Below are 21,788 nucleotides of genomic sequence, written 5' to 3'. Positions count from 1 at the left end.
GAAGAAGCCGAGATTATTTTAGTTTCCGGTGTAAACGTGTTACCTTTCCATTCTGAAGTAAAAAGCGCATACAAACGTGTGAATCGGATTGCTCGTAATGAACGAAGCGTATTTTTAACTAAAATCGATAAAAGCTCTGATGTACATATTATCGAGAGTGATTTAAAATGCACAATTTGTAAACTCGAAAATCACAGCATAAGTAACTGTAAAGAATTTTTGAAATCAACTCTTGTCAATCGTTGGAAATTCGTTAAATTGCGAAAATCATGTTTCAATTGCTTGCAATCAGATCACCTTAAGAAAAACTGTAAAAAAGATCCGTGCAAAAGATACAATCGAAGACATCATGAGCTTTTGCATCGAGACCGTACAGCAACGTCAAAATCTCACGGAGAATCGTTATCGGGAAAGGCGTTGTGACTAGGTAAAGAGAATTATAAAGTGTGTTTTCAAACACAAAATTTTAATCCGCGCATCATATTAAAAATATTTAGATTAAAAATTATTGGCCCTAATGGTTCGGAAGAAATCAACGCCTTTGTTGATGACGGATCTGCCGCGACGCTAATTAATTTCAAAATAGTAAAAAAAATAGGAGCTAAATATACAAAATTAAGTATGTCTTTGAAAAGCCTCGCTGGAATTACGTTCATCAGTAAAAAGGTAGATGTAGCGGTGAGAAGTGAAAGCGCAGTTTTCAATATAAAAAACGTTTTAGTAGTTGATGATCTCCTCTTGTCGTCGCAAAGTATAGATAAAAATATCGTGTCCATGTGCGAAAGAATTACTGGAATCCGAGTAAACACCTTGAATGCGCCTTCAAAGATGTTAATAGGACAAGATCACGTCGACCTTATTATGACGCATGAATTCAGGGAGATTAAAAAAGATTCTTTATTTGTCAGTCGTTGTTTATTGGGATGGACAATACATGGCTATTTTGATGAACAATTTGAAGATGAAGCACATGTTAGTATTATCGAACAAAAATCTGAAAAAAATTCGAGTGATGAAAATTGTTTGATCGAACTCGATAAAATAATTTGGTTTTATTTCAATATAGAATCACTCGGAATTGAGGACGATAGATCTGGTAGTATCAAAAACGACAGAGCTCTCGAAATATTAGAAAAAACAAGTCGTTGTGTAAATGGCTCTTGGGAAGTCGGGCTTTTGTGGAAATCAGACAACAAATGTTTTCCTAGCGGTCGGGGTACTGCACTTCGCAGACTTACGTATCTGGAAAAGAAATTTGATCGCGACCCTGTTTATGCTCAGCTATATAAAAAAGAAATGATGCGTTTATTTGAAAACGGTTTTGCGATTAAAGTAGAAAAAGCAACTCCAAAAGAAAAAATCATTCGCTACTTACCTCATTTCGGCGTACAAAACGTAAATGAGCCAGGGAGAGTTAGATTGGTTTTTGATGCCACAGCAAAAGTAGATTCAAAAAGTTTAAATGATTTGCTGTTAGCTGGACCTGACTTTTTACGTCCTCTTCCTGGTGTAATAATGCGTTTCCGTCAATTTACCTATGCCATAAAATCTGATATGCGCGATATGTTTCTAAAAATAAAGATTCGGGACGAGGATCGTGACGCGCAACGTTTTTTTTGGCGGGGAGGAAATCGGGATACTCCTCTTCAAGAATTTTTAATGAGTTCGATGTTGTTTGGCGCAAAATCATCCCCTTGTACCGCATTATTCATCAAAGACAAAAACGCCACTTTATTTTTATCAAAGTATCCGAAGAGCGTGAAAAGTTTAAAAAACACTTGTTATATGGACGATTTCTTAGATAGCTGTGAATCGTGCTTTGAAGCTTTAGATCGCGTTTATCAAGTGTCAGAAATTAATGAACACGCTAATTGGGAGATGCACAGCTGGTCAAGTAACGATTTATCGATTTTCTATGGCAAAGATAAAAATAATTCATTTATACGGTCATTAAATTCAATCCAGGTTAACAAAGAGAAAATTTTAGGATTACAATGGGACAATCATTTCGATAAACTTGGATTTAATACAAATTTTAAAAAAATAAATAATGAATTAATTACCGGAAATAAGATACCTACAAAAACTGAGTTTTTAGCGATTATCGTGTCGATTTTCGATCCTCTTGGATTTTTAGCTCCTTACACTATTCACTCAAGAATTTTAATGCAGGAAGTTTGGAAATCGGAAGTTGCTTGGGAAAAAGAAATAAAAGAAAAAAAATTTTTAAAATGGAAGGAATGGATTAAAGATTTAGAGCTTGTAAAGTCATGCAAGATCGATAGATGTTATCAGTTACGCGAATTTTAATTACGTGAAGCCGAATTACACGTTTTTCGTGACGCTAGTTCGAAAGCATAAGCAGCCGTAGCTTACTGGTGTTTCATTTTAAGCAATGATAAATTCCATACTTCATTAATAGCTGCAAAAAGTAGAGTAACACCCACAAAAGGATCAACAATTCCGCGACTCGAGCTTCAAGCCGCGCTTTTGGCTACTCGCCTTGCATCTATGATAATTAAAGAACACAACTTTAAAGTAAATAAATGTGTTTATTGGTCAGATTCAGTTACGGTTTTATGTTGGATAAAAAAAGATCCCAAGCTATTTAAAGTTTTTGTAGCAAATCGACTTGATGAAATTCGAAAAAATTCCAAGGGGTGTGAATGGCGATGGGTACGGACAAAGGAGAATCCGGCTGATGACGCCACGCGTTTCACTCCTGGAGCGTTAAAAGAACAAAGCCGATAGTTTCTCGGACCGTCGTTTTTAAGGGAAACAAAATCGAACTGGCCAAATCAAACTTTCGTGCAATTAAATCAAAATTTAGAATGCAAAGAAGAATTTCAAAAAGAGATTTATTTAAATATCGTAAAAGAAAATTTAATAGATTTTACGCCATTTTCATCATTCATTCGTTTAGTTTTTTTCGTTCTGCGAGTACTGTCAGTTGTTAATAAAGTGAAAAAGAAAAAAATCTCGTTGACTGATCTTCGAATAAAAGCAGAAGAGCTATGTGTTAAAATGTCGCAACAAACTTTTTTCTTTAATGAAATAACGGCATTAAACAAGAAAGAACAAATTTCAACAGATAGCAAGCTTTTGGGTCTAGATCCATTTTTAGACGAAAAAGGAATAATGCGGATTAGTAAACGTCTAGCAAATGTCGAGGAAAGCAGCGATAAATTGAAGTATGAACCGATCGTTTTAAATAGCAAAGAGAATTTTACAAAGTTATTAATAAAACATTATCACGAAAAATTTTAACATGGCAATCACGAAACCATTTTCAACGAAATACGTCAAGATTATTGGATTATCGGACTTCGTCATTCACTAAAAAGTTTAGTTTTTAAATGCTTGCAATGTTAAATGCTTAACGCTAAGCCTGCAGAGCCTAAGATGGCAGCACTCCCAAAAGCACGGATAGCCTTTAAAATGAAACCATTCTGTCATTGTGGAGTTGATTATTTCGGGCCAATGTTTGTACAAGTTAAACAAACACGTGAGAAGAGATGAAGGGTTTTACTTACGTGTATGACTACAAGAGCCGTTCATTTGGAAATTGCGTATAAACTGAATACCGACTCTGTAATTTTAGCTTTTAAAAGGTTTATCGCGCGTAAAGGTGATGTTCTGGTTGTTTACTCGGATAATGGGACAAATTTCAAAGGTATTCGTTCAAAATTAAAAGAATCAATTGAAATATTACATTCAAATTCACAAAAATTAAAAGAATTTGCGACAAAAAAGAAATTTTATTGGTATTTTAATCCTCCAGCCGCCCCTCATATGGGGGACGCATGGGAACGATTAATTCGTTCCGTGAAAACTGCGATTTCATTATCCTTACGAGAGCAACATCTGAAAGACGAAACATAACTAACAATCTTTGCAGAAGTAGAACATACGGTGAATTCTCGCCCGTTAACGTGTGTATCATTAGATCCGCGAGGCAGAGAAGCACTTACTCCCAATCACTTTCTGTTAGGAAGTTCGTCAGGTTCAACAAAAATTATGGAAAACGAAATTCCATCTCCATGTACGCGTGAACAATGGAAAATAAGCGAGAGAACAGTAGACTTATTTTGGAAAAGATGGTTGTGCGAATATTTTCTTTCATTGATATCTAGAAAAAAATGGCGAGAAAAAGAGACTCCATTAAAAAAGGAAGATATCGTTCTCATTCTAGAAAACAATGTACCTCGAAATCAATGAAAGAAGGGATTAGTTGTTAAAGTATTTCCGGAAACTGATAATTAGGTTCGAGTAGCAGAAAAAAGAACGGCGTTCGAAAATTTCTTGCGACCAAGTAGAAAACTAATTAAGTTTGCAAAAGTACAAAATTAAAATTTTGTACGGGGGAGAATGTTGTAACATGGTAATTTTTTATTGTTTGTTAACGTTCGTTTGTTTTTGTTATTAATTAATAATTAACAGTGTAAAGGCGTGTCAACATAGCGGGTATTCAATACAGCTTTGAGATCGTGTTATGGTCGGTCGTATAAGGGCTGATTGGGAGCACATATCTTTTTTCACACGACTACTTTAGAAATCGGTAAAGTGAGAAGAGCCACGTAGCGAGAGATTTCGAATCTCTCACAAGAGTTCGGTCACGACGCGCTTTTATTCTGTGAAATGACGATCATTTCCTTGACAACTAGTTCTTTATATTTTTTGTTTATATAATAACTTCAAGCGAGCGTGCTAGTTTTTTTCTAAAAATAGTCTCTGTCAAGTCGTCGTAGAAACAACACGTATCAATAAATCAGTTTAAGAGAAATAAATGTTGCACGATTTTATTTCGTAAAACAAGTCGGTAACAATGAATATTCTTTTTCAACCAGTTTATAATGAAGAATCAAAAAAGTTCAAACTATTCTGTAGAGCAGCTTTTATTGCTCTTCAAAAATCATTTGTAAAATAACTAATTGTGATAACCGAAGGGAATGTATTGATAACAAAATTTGGAAAAGACGAGAAGGTAGAAAGTTATAAGAAAACGGTCTCACTGTTATATGTTTAACGCAAGCAATTGATACATTAATCAACGAATAGACTGAGAAATAAAGAACTCCCTCAATGAAAAGTGAGCGGAATTCAACGAAAAAATTACTGGAGACCTTATACTTTTGCCAATGAGTGATGTATATTTTAATTAGTGTAAGGTTTTTAGAGACTAATAATTTTATTTTTGTTTTCTTATTTTCTAAGACCAATTCTATGGAGTTAGAATTTTAAAGTGACTTGAACCGCATTAAACTTAGGTTACTGAAATTTAAATATATATAATGTTTAAAAAATGTTTAAATTTTTAATATGATGTTACAAAGAAAATTTTTTTACTCACAATGTCCAGCTATCCAACAAAAAAATGTAATAAATCTGTTGTACTATTTGGAACAACATATTTTTTGATTCTATGTAATTTGCGTAACTTACCTCTCTATTTTGCACTTTGGAGTTTTACAATGATTGTTGATCTGAAGTTTTGTCACTGTATTATTTCCATTTAAAGGTCTACTACCTCCTTCTTTAATGGAGAGTTGCCTGACCATTATCGAAATATAGGTCCATTTTTTTCTTTAGCCAAGTTGTAATCAAGTAAGCATAATCAGTTTGACAGGAAACTTTTTTTCATTTTTTTTAAGTATTCATGGCAGCTTAATATTTTGTAATAGTGTCATGTCAATAGATCAATAAATAAAAGGATATAAATGTACGACTCATTACACGCTTAGTTTCTCGTTACAATTTTCACAAACAAGTTGCATATGAATTGGCTAGATTAACAACACAATATCTTAAGTGCACAAAAGCTCGTTTTGCATCATAATCCCATAAATTTTGCATGAAACGTGATCGTACAGAAAAGCAAAGGCAAAAAAACACAAGTAGCTTGTGTAATTGTTTATTGTTTTCGAACAAGAATTCATGTCAAAATTATTGGTTTAACAATCGAGATGTCAGTTCGTAATACAAGTACAACATGCTTTATCCTATCTGATGACAAACGATCGCATATTTCTGAAAAACATTATTTACAAACAAATAAAATATCATATATGATACAACATTGTAAACAACACACAAGAAAGAATAACTCGTTTACGGTGGCGATAGTTTTCACGTGGTATTTGAGTATTCTTATTTTTATCGTCAGGTATGGAGCATTAAATCACTCTGGTGACAAAATTTTCGTATTACATTTTGTATTATATCTTAAACACTCTTTTGTTTTTCACTGAACTCATACACATAATCATCGCCGTTGCGCAAATAATAAAAATTTAAGCCCCGATGCACCCACAACATGATGATGCCAATGTTTACACGTGCGGGAAATTGATAAGTTAGGAAGTATTATAGAAGAGAATTTTTTAATTCTATTCAGTCCAAAATATTAACAGATTTTTTTATATTTGTAGTTTAGTGTTTTAAATACGTATTAAAAAGCTTTCATTTAAACTACCAACTAAGTTTTTAATTGCAATAATGGGTGAAATTTCAATTCTTTTCTTGTGACAAAAGGCCATCGATTAATTACATAAGATTAATAAGACGAAGTTAAATATGTAATTTAACGTTATTAAATTAAATTTTAATGTTAAAAAATAATGAGAAACATTAACTATTAGGAGTAAACAATAATAATAAAACCTTAATCAAATAATTTAAAGTTATTCATGAAGGCTGGTAGTTTTCTTTATTTTTTGTCTAAACTCTATAAATGTATCCTTTATTTTAGAAAAATTTTAACTTATGCGTGTACAGTACCAATGCTTCACGTGACTTAAGTCAGTTATAAACTTATGGAAAAAAATTATTTTGCACGGTATTGTACGAGTACTTCTTGTGCACATTCACAAATATTTGAGGTCTAAATATTCAGTATAACGTTTTTTTCAAAAAACATGATAAATTTTGGAAAAGTCAGTAAAATAATTAGCAGAACATTAAAAAACGTTTAATTTAAAAATCCAAAATATATGTAGTTCATAGATAGTTGACTTCTTATTTTGTTACTTGAAATTAATAAAGTAAATCCTGAAAGATGGTTGTTGATGTTCAAACACTGTTTTTTGACCACACTCTAATGCTCTTTGTAAAGGAGCTGGGCGACCTCCTTGTATCAAAGATACCTTCTCTTTCTTCACCCCCTTTTTGTAATAGAGGGACTCACTTTTTTCCAAAGCGTTTACACACATATACAGCAACAAACACGTTTTTTTTAGTTTGACAAATTGTAGAAAATTTTCCGATCTCACATTTTTGATCGATCAAATGAACTTACCTGTAAGTGATGTTCAATCGTAATTGTATTAAAGAGACTCGTTTAAAGACATACCAAATTCAATTTTCTTTCTTTCTAGCTATATATCACGATTTTTAGAGTTAGTACTTAATTTTTTCACTAAAGGCCCCAGGACCCTGCACTGATAGGTCGCTTGTGGGATACGTCATTTCTATCAGAAGTAATTAGTTTTTTTTTTTTTTTATCTGCCCAATTTTTTAGGTTGTGGGTAATGATCTTACATTATACTTATGGGTGGGATTTGTACGTTTTTGAACGGGTCACTTTAATATAATAACGATAGAACATCACTTACAGGTAAGTTCGTTTGATCGATCAATTATATTTTTTGCGTCTCGTTCGAAGACATACCAAATGCAAATGTATAGTGGTTTCGAGTGGTTCATTCTATGGCTAGATCAGCTAGAGTGATGTACCTACAGCAGTAATCAGACTCAGCACGTGACCTAAAGAACCAGGTCAGTTTCGCTTACAAAAAACTTAATTTTAATGTGGACGTCTAGATCTTGTCTCGAGTCACAAAAATAATTGCCTAAGTTGACAAAATTTAAAATTGATACTTTAAACTTTAAATCAACCCTTCCTTTTTATTGCATAAATTATGTCATCAAGTGCCACTTGAGTCGGATATTGGTAGCGAAACAAGAACTCAAACCAGTGTGCTAGCTAAGCCCTTGAGATTTATTGGTAAGTTTATTAATCTATCAACACAAGTCAAATAACTAATGAAGAAAAGGCTTTACACAAATTAAAACATAAATAAGTCGAATAAATTCTCTTGTAGTTTATTGGAGGTGCGTATAACATACATTTCTTTTCTTTATTATTAATTGTTATATATTAACAAATATAACAAGTAATACAAACATGCTTTCACCATGACACTTACACAATTCAAGCAATTTAATTTAGCACTAATCAGCTGTATGTGACAGATGTAAGACAGTTTCAATAAAAAAAAACATATCCTCAACAAAATAACTCTGATCTAACAGGCAAAGTAAATGTATAGATCTTTAGGATGATTTATTAATTAAACTATTTGAAATATTATTTTTGTTGTTCTTCTGGAAGTAATATTTATGCAACATCCTTTCCCGACAATCTATTTCGCCACTCAGCAATACAGCAAGCCATTAAATAAGCATCGATCAAATCGTACGGTAAGAATGATTAATATTTATGTTAGTGTGTATATATACACACTATGTATACTATATATGTATGTATGTATGTATACATACATGTGTATATATATATATATATATATATATATATATATATATATATATATATATATATATGTACGTATAAGGTAACTTTCAAGGACTTTTCGTATGTATAACGTCACTATCAAGGACTTTTGCATACTTCCAGGACAGTCCTGGAAAATTTTTATGTTTAACGTCATGTTCCAGGACTGTCCTGGAATATTCAAGGACTGTCCTGAAAAATATAGGACTGTCCTGGAATATTTTAGTGATGTTCTTGAAAATACTTATGTCATTGAAATTTTGAACTGTCCTGGAAAATTTCAGGGCAGTCCTTGAAAGTGCAAATACTGTCCTTGGAAATATTAATCAAGATTATTTAAATTTTAATAGATAACAATAAATATAAATACATAAGATAAATAATTTAAAATTATTATCTTGTAAGTAAGGCCACTAGTAAAATAGTGTAAGTATTCAAGTATACTTTCATATTCATTGCATTTTAATCTAAGAATTTTAGTATGAGCCGTAATCTATTATTCTTTTTTTCAACTACTTTTCTTTCATGAAGGTTTTGTCGTTTTTGATAAGATGTACTTACTCACTAAAAAAATCATTGTGTTGTACTTTAGCATGTTAAAGTACACATAAATTTTTTCCATTTTTTTTACCAGCCAAAATTTTTAAGAAAAAAATTTTTAAAATCGCATTATCTAACATTGATCTCATGGGCAAGAGCGATTATTTAGCCTTTGTTGCACAAATTTTGAGGCAAGAGATAGATTCATAATAGGGAGAAAGTTCGATTGGAGAACTCAACTCTTAAGGAAGACTCTTATAGTGAAAAATATGCACTTATCAGGCATTTGGAAGAAATATATATGCAAACGTAAACAGAGTCACGAGCAGGTCATGTGCTATGTGTATGAGAGAAAACCAACCATCGTCTGCTGCCACCTGGTCTTTCCATAGGCAGCGAGACATCTTTACCAAATTGTGTCTAGAATTTATTAAACTTAAAATCATGATCTGAAACTTATCACAGCCCTCCTCAAGACCTCAAACTGTAATGTTGTGCAAAATAAGTTTGTTTTTCGAAAATTTATCGAGTCTCTTTCAATTTTTTTTTATTTTTATAATGTAAACAGCGTATTTTTGAGTTTTATACTACACACATACTATCAGAAACTAGCTGTTTTTAAGTACGTACGGTAATTTTTTTATAAGTAATTTAATTAACCATGATGCAGTAGATGGTTGTTTTCATGCACGGTTTGTACAAATCACTTTAACGCGTTGTTATATGAGAGCCCTCGCATACCTGCTCACTGCCCCACAAAAAAACAGCCGATCCTCTTTAAGGATAATTTGACGCTAATGCACAGCATAAGCAAGTAGAAAAATCTATCAATAAAAATTTACTAACCTACAAAAAACCATCTGATTTCTTAATTGTGAGAAAAGCATTTATATTGAACTTGCCAAAACTACATAGTACATTAACATTAAGTAAAAAGAATTACAGAATGTATTTAAACTCGTTTATTTTTTTAAATTTGAAGACTAATAGCATAAATACCTTTTACTATTGATAAAAAAAAATTTAAATCAACATTTGGTCGTTCTTTTATTTGAGATGTTTTATAGATTTCTGAAAAGTGTAGTTGTTTGGATAGCATCAATGTACATAGTTTCGTATAGTGCCTCAGAAAGTTTTAAATCATTTTTTTACATAAAATGGCTTCTGTAAGGTGTTTTCCAAGCAAATGCGTGAAAATAAAAGTTGTGAATATATGTTGCAGTTTTAACCCTTCTTTTTTCAGCGTACAAGTCATTATCCGATTTTATTTATTTTTGGGGAATATTTTTAACTGCAGACAGTATTTAGGGTAAACATTTAATTCGCATTACTAAAGTCTTTATTTACAACCTATCGATTTCTCAGAACGCTATTAGCGCTACATCAAGCATATCAATTGTTTCTGACAAAGTAGTTTTTGTCTAATAAGTGCCATTATCGCCGACGCTATTTTGCGGCCCTAGATAACTGCAAAGCAGGGCTCAAAGAACGTTAGGTAGCTACGGTGCGATGGCACTTATGTTGCAAATCTTATATTTTCTACCAAGAGCACACTAGCCTCTTAAAAAGTGCTCAAGGTAGAAAAATAACATTTACGAGTCTTCGCAAATCCAAGTTTTTTTACGTAAATATAAAAACTTTAGGATAATAATGTTACAATAAAGAATAGTATGTAAGCAAAGCTTTAATTGCATCTTTACATTGCACTTATTTATCGTTAAATGAACGAGTTTTTTTTGTATTTTCTACTGCTGTCAGCATAAAAGAAAAAAATTTTCAATTTCTGTATCAAGAACTAAAATCTTTTTAGATAAAATCCTTGATTGCATTTTACCTTATAATTAACAAAAAACATAAGAAGTAAAAAGTAAACTGTTTATATTTCATGTTATATAATAAGTTAAGTGAAGCCTTCTAGAAGTAGCCCTGTATGCAAAAATGTGCTAAACACAACCATATATTTTAATCTGATAAACTAATTGCGATGAAAAATTGCTATCGTTTCTTTAAAAATTCAAAAATTAATACGAAATTTTATATCTGACAACCTCGAAATTCATGTCCCTTTATTAAAGGTCCTAGGAAATGCTAGTGGTGAACCCAACAACGACTTTAATTTAAGAATATACTTATCTACTTATTCCGCAAGCATAACAATGTTGTTATTGTACATAAAGTCTGAATTTTGTTGTACTTTATTCATTTAACTAGTGTTACATGTTTTTTTTTTTTTTTTAGCGTACTCGTACTAAATATTGTACTTTCCTGATCTACTATTTTATTAGAAAGAATACTATTTACGTATTAACATATTTTTGCTGACAGTCAACGCAGAAAATAAAGTTTTTAAACATTCTGTATCAAGACCTTACATATTTCTTGATATTCAAATTAAATGAATTCCACCTATTTATTGATAGAAAATATTATAGTCGTTTACTTAGCCATACGACTAGTTAATAACACTGTACTTTTGTGACATGTGATATAAGTAAGATTACAAAGATCATTCTAGTCCTCCTAGAACTTATAACGAAATTTGACTCCGTTTCGTATAGAAAATCATGTTACGAAGCATTTTATACAACAACTTTGAGTCAAATACTTTTAAAAACAAACCGCACGTACGGTTACTTTAAAGGTACCTTAGCAACCTTACGTATTTTATTCAAAGTTAAACAATTGCTTCTTTTAGAATTGACCAAAATTCAAATACAATTATAATAGAAATGCCAGTAAACATTTTGCACACAGCAAATATTACAACTAAACGCAACGGTACTTAGGTCTGAAAATTAGTTATGCCAAGAGTCTGAAAGTTTGTGTTGTAAGCAAGCATATACTTAATACTACCACATAATTTGCTCTTGTCAACTGATGACAATAAGAAAATATGATTTTGATTTTAAGTATTATTCTACAACATAATTAATAACGACTTATGTTAGGTATTATGTCACTTTTAAAAAAGTTTTAAATAATACGAGCGGTAATTTTGAATTTGACACTACTTTTAGATTATATGTATCCACTTGTCTGTCAGGAAAATCTAAGTTGCACAAAAAGCGTAATTTTTTTACGTCGTTAAATACAGGTGACCGGCAGTTTAAAACCTATCATTTGAACAACAGTTTTTATGATTTTAACTGTTTTTTAATTTATGATAATATCATATCATCACACTAATCTATGCTTTAATCCTCAAACATTTTATAGCCAACTACTCAGTAGTGATGATATGAAAAAGTTTATTTTGACTTAGCGTTGACTAAAAAGATTTTTATATAATAGTTCTCACTACCTTTAGCTTAGTATGCAGCACATGTGCACCCTGTTAAAAAAAATGTACTACAAAATAGAGTATATAGCGAATGTAACTAACTACAAAGTTTGACAATGATGATATAAGAAATTGTATGTTAGCACACAATTAGCAAATAAATAATAAGATCCTCATCATACTCCTCGTTCTAGCGACCTTAAAAATTATTCTAAAAACAATAAAAATATCTTAGTTCGTAGTTATCCAAAAATTACAAAAGGTTGAAATAAGTCAGTAGTTAGAGTACAATATAATTATCATGCCATGAAACTTTTGGGGTTAACATTAAACTTGCTGTGTTCTATATTCAGAAATAAGTGACGCGAAGCCTACAAAAGTATGTTATCTAGACAGTCGCGTACTGGGGCCCAACCATATAATTGAACTTGCACAACTGATCGCTTCAAAAATATACTGTCATTTCCCTGTGTAATTAAATGTTTGCATAAGAATTTCGAAATGCTGATCTAGAATCTCTTGTTCATTTTTTTAAGTCCTGAATAATGCAAGGAGTGAACCCAAATCGACTTTAATTTCATAAAGCACAAAACATCATTTTGCACAAGTAAACCCATGATATTGTCTAGTTAATCCTCATTTAATATTCCTGTAACTGTTGAATTATTTTTGTACTAACTAAGCTTTTTAATATATTAAATTTTATACACTCAAACTTTTTGCAATGGAACATTAAAAAGTTTTTTAAACACTTTTAAACTGCATTTCACCTTATTTGTGATATAAAATATAATGGTCGTTTTCTGAGCTATACACCTACTTAATAACACCGCACTTTCGCGACCTATGATATTCGTTATATTATGAAGAATAGCCTAGTCCTCCTAGAACATTTCCTATAATTCAAATCTGTTAATGAAGAAAATAATGTTCCACAGCAAGTTATCGAATATTGTTTAATCAAGCAATTTTCAAAACAAAAGGAACTTTTGCGACCTAACCTTTTTTTTATCGTTATACAACTGCTTTTTTTAATTACGGCCATAATTCTACAAAAAAAGCACCATAAATGCCAGTATACTTTTTTGAACTAATAAAAAATGTTCATTAAACTGGGTCTTAGGTTTTATAATAAATCGAGCAAAGCTAAGATTCTCTGTTATAAAAAAGCGTGAGCTTATCACTTTACATAATTTGCACTAAACAACTTATTGCAATTAGAGAATTTGTCATTCTTAATTATTAAATTAAAAGAAAATCAATAACAGATTTTGTTAAGCAATATGTCTCTTTCTGGACGGGCGTGAATCAAAAAAACATTCTTGGATTGCTTTCACCCTATTATAAAAATAACATATTATAGTCGCTTACTAAGCTATACACCTATTTGATAACATCACACTTTCGCGACTTATTATATTACTTATAATATAAAGGTAAGCCTAGTATTCCTATAACATTTTTGATCATTCGAATATTTTAATAGCAAAACCATGTAAAAAACATATTATTGAATATTTTTAAGTAAAACACTTTTTTATAAAAACCGCACTTTCGCAACCATAGGTATTTGTCTTAACGCTAAACAATTGCTTTTTAAAGTATCAACCATAATTAAACAACAATACCTACATAATCGCCACTACACTTTCTGCACTAATGAAAAATGTTAATAAAACTATATAAGCTTCAGGTTTTATAATGAGTCGAACTAAGCTGAGCATTTTTGTTGTACAAAACATGCACCTTACACTTTCTCATAATTTGCACTTATGAATTTATCAAAACTAGGAATTGTGTTATTATTAATTATTAAACTAGAAGAAAATAAATGAAAGATATCGTAAAGTCTTATGTTACTTTCTTGGCGGGCGTGAAACAAAAAAAAGACCTTTTGAATTGCATTGAGCCTTATCATCAATAAAGAATATTATAGTTATTTACTGAGCTAATATACACCTATTTAATAACACCACACTTTCGCGACCTAAGTTTTTTTTAAACGTTAAACAATTGCTTCCCAAAGCATTAGCCACAATGCAACAACAATAACACCATCAATTTCCTACACTAATCAAAAACGTTAATTCAACTGAATAGGTCTTACGTTTTATAATAAGTCAAGCCAAGCTGAGATTTTCTTTTGTGGCAAAGCGTGCGCCAAACACTTTCACATAATTTGCATTTCACGTCTTACATCACTTTCTTGACGGGCGTGAAAAAAAAATACACTCTTACATTGCATTTCACCTTATTATTAATATAAAATATTATAGACGTTTCATGAGCTATACACCTTCTGGATAATACCGTACTTTCGCGACCTATGATGATAGTTATTCAACAAAGACTAGCCTAGTCCTACTAGAACTCTTTTTATACATCAAAGTTGTTAATGGAGAAAATCTTAATACAGAGTGGTTGATTAAATATTTTCAATTTAAACACTTTTAAAAACAATGGGCACTTTCGCGACCTTACGTTTTTTTTAACGTATAACAATTGCTTTGTAAAGTATCAGCCTTAATTGAACAACAATAACACCATAAATGCCAGTTTACTTTCTGCACTAATTAAAAATGTAAATAAAATTGTATAGGTCTTAGGATTTATTTAAAGTTGAGCCTAGCTGAGATTTCCTAGTGTAGAAAATCGTGTGCCTGAGACTTCTACATTATTGCACTTTACAAATTATCGCAATTAAAAAACGTGTCATTTTTAATTATTAAATTTAAAAAAAATTAGTAACAGATTTTGTTTGGTCTCATGTCACTTTATTGACGGGCGTAAAAAAAAACACTTTTGTATTGCATGTCACCTTATTATTAATATTAAATATTATAGTTTCTTCACGAGCTATACGCCTATTTGATGATACCGCACTTTTGCAACGTATGATAATTGTTATATCACAAAGATTTGCCTATTTCTCCAACATCATCTCTTATAATTCAAACCTGTTAATAGAAAAAATCATGTTATTATGCGGTTTATTAAATATTTTAAAGTCAAACAATTTTAAAAACAAACCGCACTTTCGCGACCTTGCGATTTTTTAACGTTAATTAATTACTTCTTAAGATATCGGCCTCAATCCAACAAACATAACATTATAAACGCCAATTCACTTTTCTGCACTAATAAAAAGTGAAATTAAACTGTGAAGGTTTTAGGTTTTATAATAAGTCGAGCCAAGCTAAGATTTGCTGTTGTTGTATAGCGTGTGCCCAACACCTTGCATAATTTGGACTTATTACTTCATCGAAACTGGAAATTCAGTTATTTTCAATTATACAATTTAAATAAATCAATGAAAGATATTGTTTGATAATATATCTTTTTCTTGACGGGCGTGAATTGAAAAAGACCACTTTTGAATTGTTTCTACTTTATTTCTAATACAAATTATCATAGTCGTTTCATAAGCTATGAACCTTTTAGATAACTTCACACTTTCGCGACTTTTACTACTAGTCATAAAATAAAGGTAAGCCTAGTGTTCCTAGAATATTTATGATGATTTGAAAGTGTTGAAAGCAAAATTATGTGAAAAAAATTTTATTAAATATTTTTAAATCAAACACTTTTTATACAAACTGCACTTTCGTGACCTTAGGTATCTGTCTTAACGTTAAACAATTGCTTTTCCAAGTATCAGCCAAAATTTCACAACAATAACTCCTTAATCGCCAGTTCACTTTCTGCACTAAAAAAAATGTTAATTAAACTATATAAGCTTTAGGTTTTAAAATACGTCAAACTAATTTAAGCTTTTATGTTGAAGCAAAGCATGCAATAAACACTTTAACATAATTTGCACTTATCAACTTACCGAAACTACAAAATTATGTCAATTACAATTATTCAATTACAAAAAATAATCAATAAATGATATTGTTAGGTCTTATGTCACTTTCTTGACGGGCGTGAAACAAAAAAAACCTCTTAAATTGCAATCAGCCTCATTATCGATACTAAATTTAACAGTCGTTTACCGACCGATACACGTATTTGATATAACCGCGTTTTCACGACAAATAATATTGGTTATATTATAAACATTGGCCTAGTCCTTCTCAAAAAATTTTTATATTTAAATCTGTTTGAGAGAATAATAATGTTAAAAAGTCGTTTCTTGGATATTTTTAAGTCAAATACTTTCTAAAACAAACCGCACTTTTGCGACCTTACGTTTTTTTTAACGTTTTACTATTGCTTTTGAAAGTATCGGCCCTTATTCAACAACAATAACACCATATATACCAGTTCACTTTCTGCACTACTAAAAAATGTGAACAAAGTTGTAAAGGTGTTGGATTTTATTTAAAGTCGAGCCTAGCTAAGTTTCTCTATTGTAGGAATGCGTGCTCCCAACATTTTTCCATAATTTGCACTTATGAACTTATCCAAACTTGAAATTATGTTATTATTAATCATTAAAATGAAAGAAAATAAATAAAAAATATCGTAAAGTCTTATGTCACTTTCTTGACAAGCGTGGAACAAAAAAAAGACCTTTTGCATTGCATTGAGCCTTATTGTTAATATAGAATATTATAGTCATCTACTAAGCAATACACCTATTTAATAATACCACACTTTCGCGACCTTAGTTTTTTTGAAACGTTAAACAATTGCTTCCCGAAGTATCAGCCACAAGGCAACAACAATAACACCATCAATTTCCTACACTAATCAAAAACGTAAATTCAACTGAATAGGTCTTACGTTTTATAATAAGTCGAGCCAAGCTGAGATTCTCTTTTGTAGCAAAGCGTGCGCTTAACACTTTCACAAAATTTGCATTCTACGTCTTACATCACTTTCTTGGCGGGCGTAAAACAAAAAAACACTCTTACATTGCATTTCACCTTATTATTAATATAAAATATTATAGTCGTTTTATGAGCTATACACCTTTTGGATAACACCGTACTTTCGCGACCTACGATGATAGTTATTCAATAAAGACTAGCCTAGTCCTACTAGAACTCTTTTTATACATCAAATTTGTTAATAGAGAAAATCTTAATACAAAGTGGTTGATTAAATATTTTCAATTTGAACACTTTTTAAAACAATGGGCACTTTCGCGACCTTACGTTTTTTTTTAACGTATAACAATTGCTTTAAAAAGTATCGGCCTTAATTGAACAACAATAACATCATAAATGCCAGTTCACTTTTTGCACTAATAAAAAATGTTAATAAAACTGCATAGGTCTTAAGTTTTATTTAATGTTGAGCCAAGCTGAGATTTTCTATTGTAGAAAATCGTGTGCCTGAGACCTCTACATTATTGCACTTTACAAATTATCGCAATTAAAAAACGTGTCATTTTCAATTATTAAATTTAAAAAAAATTAGTAACAGATTTTGTTTGGCCTTATGTCACTTTTATGACGGGCGTAAAAAAAAAACACTTTTGTATTGCATGTCACCTTATTATTAACATTAAATATTATAGTTTCTTCACGAGCTATACACCTATTTGATGATACCGCCCTTTTGCAACGTATGATAATTGTTATATCACAAAGATTTGCCTATTCCTCCAACATCATCTCTTATAATTTAAACCTGTTAATAGAAAAAACCATGTTATTATGCGGTTTATTAAATATTTTAAAGTCAAACACTTTTAAAAACAAACCGCACTTTCACGACCTTGCGATTTTTTTAACGTTAATTAATTACTTCTTAAGATATCGGCCTCAATCCAACAAACATAACATTATGAACGCCAATTCACTTTTCTGCACTAATAAAAAGTAAAATTAAACTGTAAAGGTTTTAGGTTTCATAATAAGTCGAGCCAAGCTAAGATTTGCTGTTGTAGTATAGCGTGTGCCCAACACCTTGCATAATTTGGACTTATTAATTCATCGAAACTGGAAATTCAGTTATTTTCAATTATACAATTTAAATAAATCAATGAAAGATATTGTTTGATAATATATCTTTTTCTTGACGGGCGTGAATTGAAAAAGACCACTTTTGAATTGTTTCTACTTTATTTCTAATACAAATTATTATAGTCGTTTCATAAGCTATACACCTTTTAGATAACTTCACACTTTCGCGACTTTTACTACTAGTCATAAAATAAAGGTAAGCCTAGTGTTCCTAGAATATTTTTGATGATTTGAAAGTGTTGAAAGCAAAATTATGTGAAAAAAAATTTTAGTAAATATTTTTAAATCAAACACTTTTTATACAAACTGCACTTTCGTGACCTTAGGTATCTGTCTAAACGTTAAACACCTGCTTTTCCAAGTATCAGCCACAATTTTACAACAATAACTCCTTAATCGCCAGTTCACTTTCTGCACTAAGAAAATGTTAATTAAACTATATAAGCTTTAGGTTTTATGATAAGTCAAACTAATTTAAGCTTTTATGTTGAAGCAAAGCATGCACTAAACACTTTCACATAATTTGCACTTATCAACTTACCGAAACTACAAAATTATGTCAATTACAATTATTCAATTACAAAAAAAAATCAATAAATGATATTGTTAGGTCTTATGTCACTTTCTTGACGGGCGTGAAACAAAAAAAACCTCTTAAATTGCAAACAGCCTCATTATCGATGATGAATTTAACAGTCGTTTACCGAGCGATACACGTATTTGATATAACCGCGTTTTCACGACAAATAATATTGGTTATATTATAAACATTGGCCTAGTCCTTCTTAAAAAATTTTTATATTTAAATCTGTTTGAGAGAAAAATAATGTTAAAAAGTCGTTTCTTAGATATTTTTAAGTCAAATACTTTCTAAAACAAACCGCACTTTTGCGACCTATGATATTAGTTATATTTTAAAGATAAAGATAATCTTTTTGAAACATTTTCTATAGTTTGAATCCGTTAATGGAAAAATCTTTGTTACAAAGCGGTTTAATAATTAAATTTTAGGCAAACACATTAAAAAACAAACCGTATTTTTGTGACCTTACGTATTTTCTTAAAGTTAAACAATAACTTTATACGGTATCAGCCATAATTCAACAAAAATGACAACATAAATAATAGTAGACTTTTCTGTGCTCATGAAAAGTGTAAATTAAACTATATGGGTCTTGAGGTTTTATAATAAACAAAGCCAAGCTGAGATTCTCTGTTGTAGCTCTGCGTGTGCCTATTACTTTACGTCGTTTTCAATTAACAACTTATCAAAATCAGAAAGTAATTTATTTTTAATTATACAGGACCACGAAAAAAAATAAGTGAAATGGTCTTTTTTGGCTACTATTCATTTTCAACGTATTTTAAGATGCTTAATTCCAATCTGTTGTCAGAATTGCTCTATCACGTCACGACTTTTTTTTATCTGGAAAAAACGAGTCCATAAGTAACGATGCTATAATTTCGGTGAGTAAGTAAGTCCCTACGTAAACAAGTGTAAAAATTTGTAACGTAATAAAGCAATTTAGAAAATGAATTTTAATTCAGCACCTCAAAATACGTGGGATATGTTCTGTAGCTTGAAAGGCCCCTTCAACTAAGTTTTCTTTGTAGTCTTGTGTTATTAAATTAAATAAATATCAATAACATATTTTGTTAAGTCTTACATCACTTTCATGACAGGCATTAAAAAAGAACAACACTTTTAAATTGCATTTCACCTTATTATTGATATTAAATTTTAAAGTTGTTTCATAAGCGATTCACATTTTGTATAACACCGATCTTTGGCGACATATGATGATAGTTATTTAATAAAGATAAGCCTAGTTCTACTAGAACACTTTTTATACATCAAATTTGTTAATAAAAAGAAACTTAATACAAAGTGGTTGATTAAATAATTTCGATTGAAACACTTTCAAAAACAAACCTCACTTTAGCGACCTTACGTTTTTTTTAACGTTTTACTATTGCTTTTGAAAGTATCGGCCCTTATTCAACAACAATAACACCATATATACCGGTTCACTTTCTGCACTACTAAAAAATGTAAACAAAGTTGTAAAGGTGTTGGATTTTATTTAAAGTCGAGCCTAGCTAAGATTCTCTATTGTAGGAAGGCGTGCGCCCAACATTTTTCTATAATTTGCACTTATGAACTTATCAAAACCTGGAATTGTGTTATTTTTAATCATTAAACTAAAAGAAAATGAGAAAAAGGTATCGTTAAGTCTTATGTCACTCTCTTGACGGGCGTGAAACAAAAAAAAAGATTTTTTGAATTGCATTGAGCCTTCTTATCAATATAGAATATTATAGTCATCTACTGAGCTATACACCTATTTGATAACACTGCACTTTTGCGACCTTACTTTATTTGTAACGTTAAGCAATTGCTTTTCAAAGTATTAGCCACAATGCAACATTAATAACACCATCAAGGCCGTAAACTTTCCTACACTAATCAAAAATGTGAATTCAAAAAAATAGGTCTGACGTTTTATAATAAGTCGAGCTAAGCTGAGATTTTCTTTTGTAGCAAAGCGTGCGCTTAACACTTCCACAAAATTTGCATTCTACGTCTTACATCACTTTTTTGACAAGCGTAAAACAAAAAAACACTCTTACATTGCATTTCACCTTATTATTAATATAAAATATTATAGTCGTTTCATGAGCTATACACCTTTTGGATAAACCGTACTTTCGCGACCTACGATGATAGTTATTCAACAAAGACTAGCCTAGTCCTACTAGAACTCCTTTTATACATCAAATTTGTTAATGAAGAAAATCTTAATACAGAGTGGTTGATTAAATATTTTCAATTTGAACACTTTTGAACACAATGGGCACTTTCGCGACCTTACGTTTTTTTTTAACATATAACAATTGCTTTGTGAAGTATCGGCTTTAATTAAACAACAATAACACCATAAATGCCAGTTTACTTTCTGCACTAATTAAAAATATAAATAAAATTGTATAGGTCTTACGTTTTATAATAAGTCGAGATAAGCGGAGATTTTCTTTTGTAGCAAAGCGTGCGCCTAACACTTTCACCTAATTTGCATTTTACGTCTTACATCACTTTCTTGACGGGCGTAAAACAAAAAAACACTTTTACATTGCATTTTACCTTATTATTAATATAAAATATTATAGACGTTTTATAAGCTATACACCTTTTGGATAACACCGTACTTTCGCGACCTACGATGATAGTTATTCAACAAAGACTAGCCTAGTCCTACTAGAACTCTTTTTATTCATCAAATTTGTTAATGGAAAAAATCTTAATACAAAGTGGTTTATTAAATATTTTCAATTTGAACACTTTTAAAAACAATCGGCACTTTCGCGACCTCACGTATTTTTTTAACGTTTAACAATTGCTTTGTCAAGTATCGGCCTCTATTGAACAACAATAGTACCATAAATGCCAATTTACTTTCTGCCCTCATTAAAAATGTGAAAAAAA

This window comes from Copidosoma floridanum, unplaced genomic scaffold (assembly GCF_036245765.1).
Source record: "Copidosoma floridanum isolate Cflo_tuat_1 unplaced genomic scaffold, Cflo_Japanese_pri ptg000013l, whole genome shotgun sequence".
Taxonomy (NCBI): Eukaryota; Metazoa; Arthropoda; class Insecta; order Hymenoptera; family Encyrtidae; genus Copidosoma; species Copidosoma floridanum.
Note: the sequence above shows the minus strand (reverse complement) of the source record.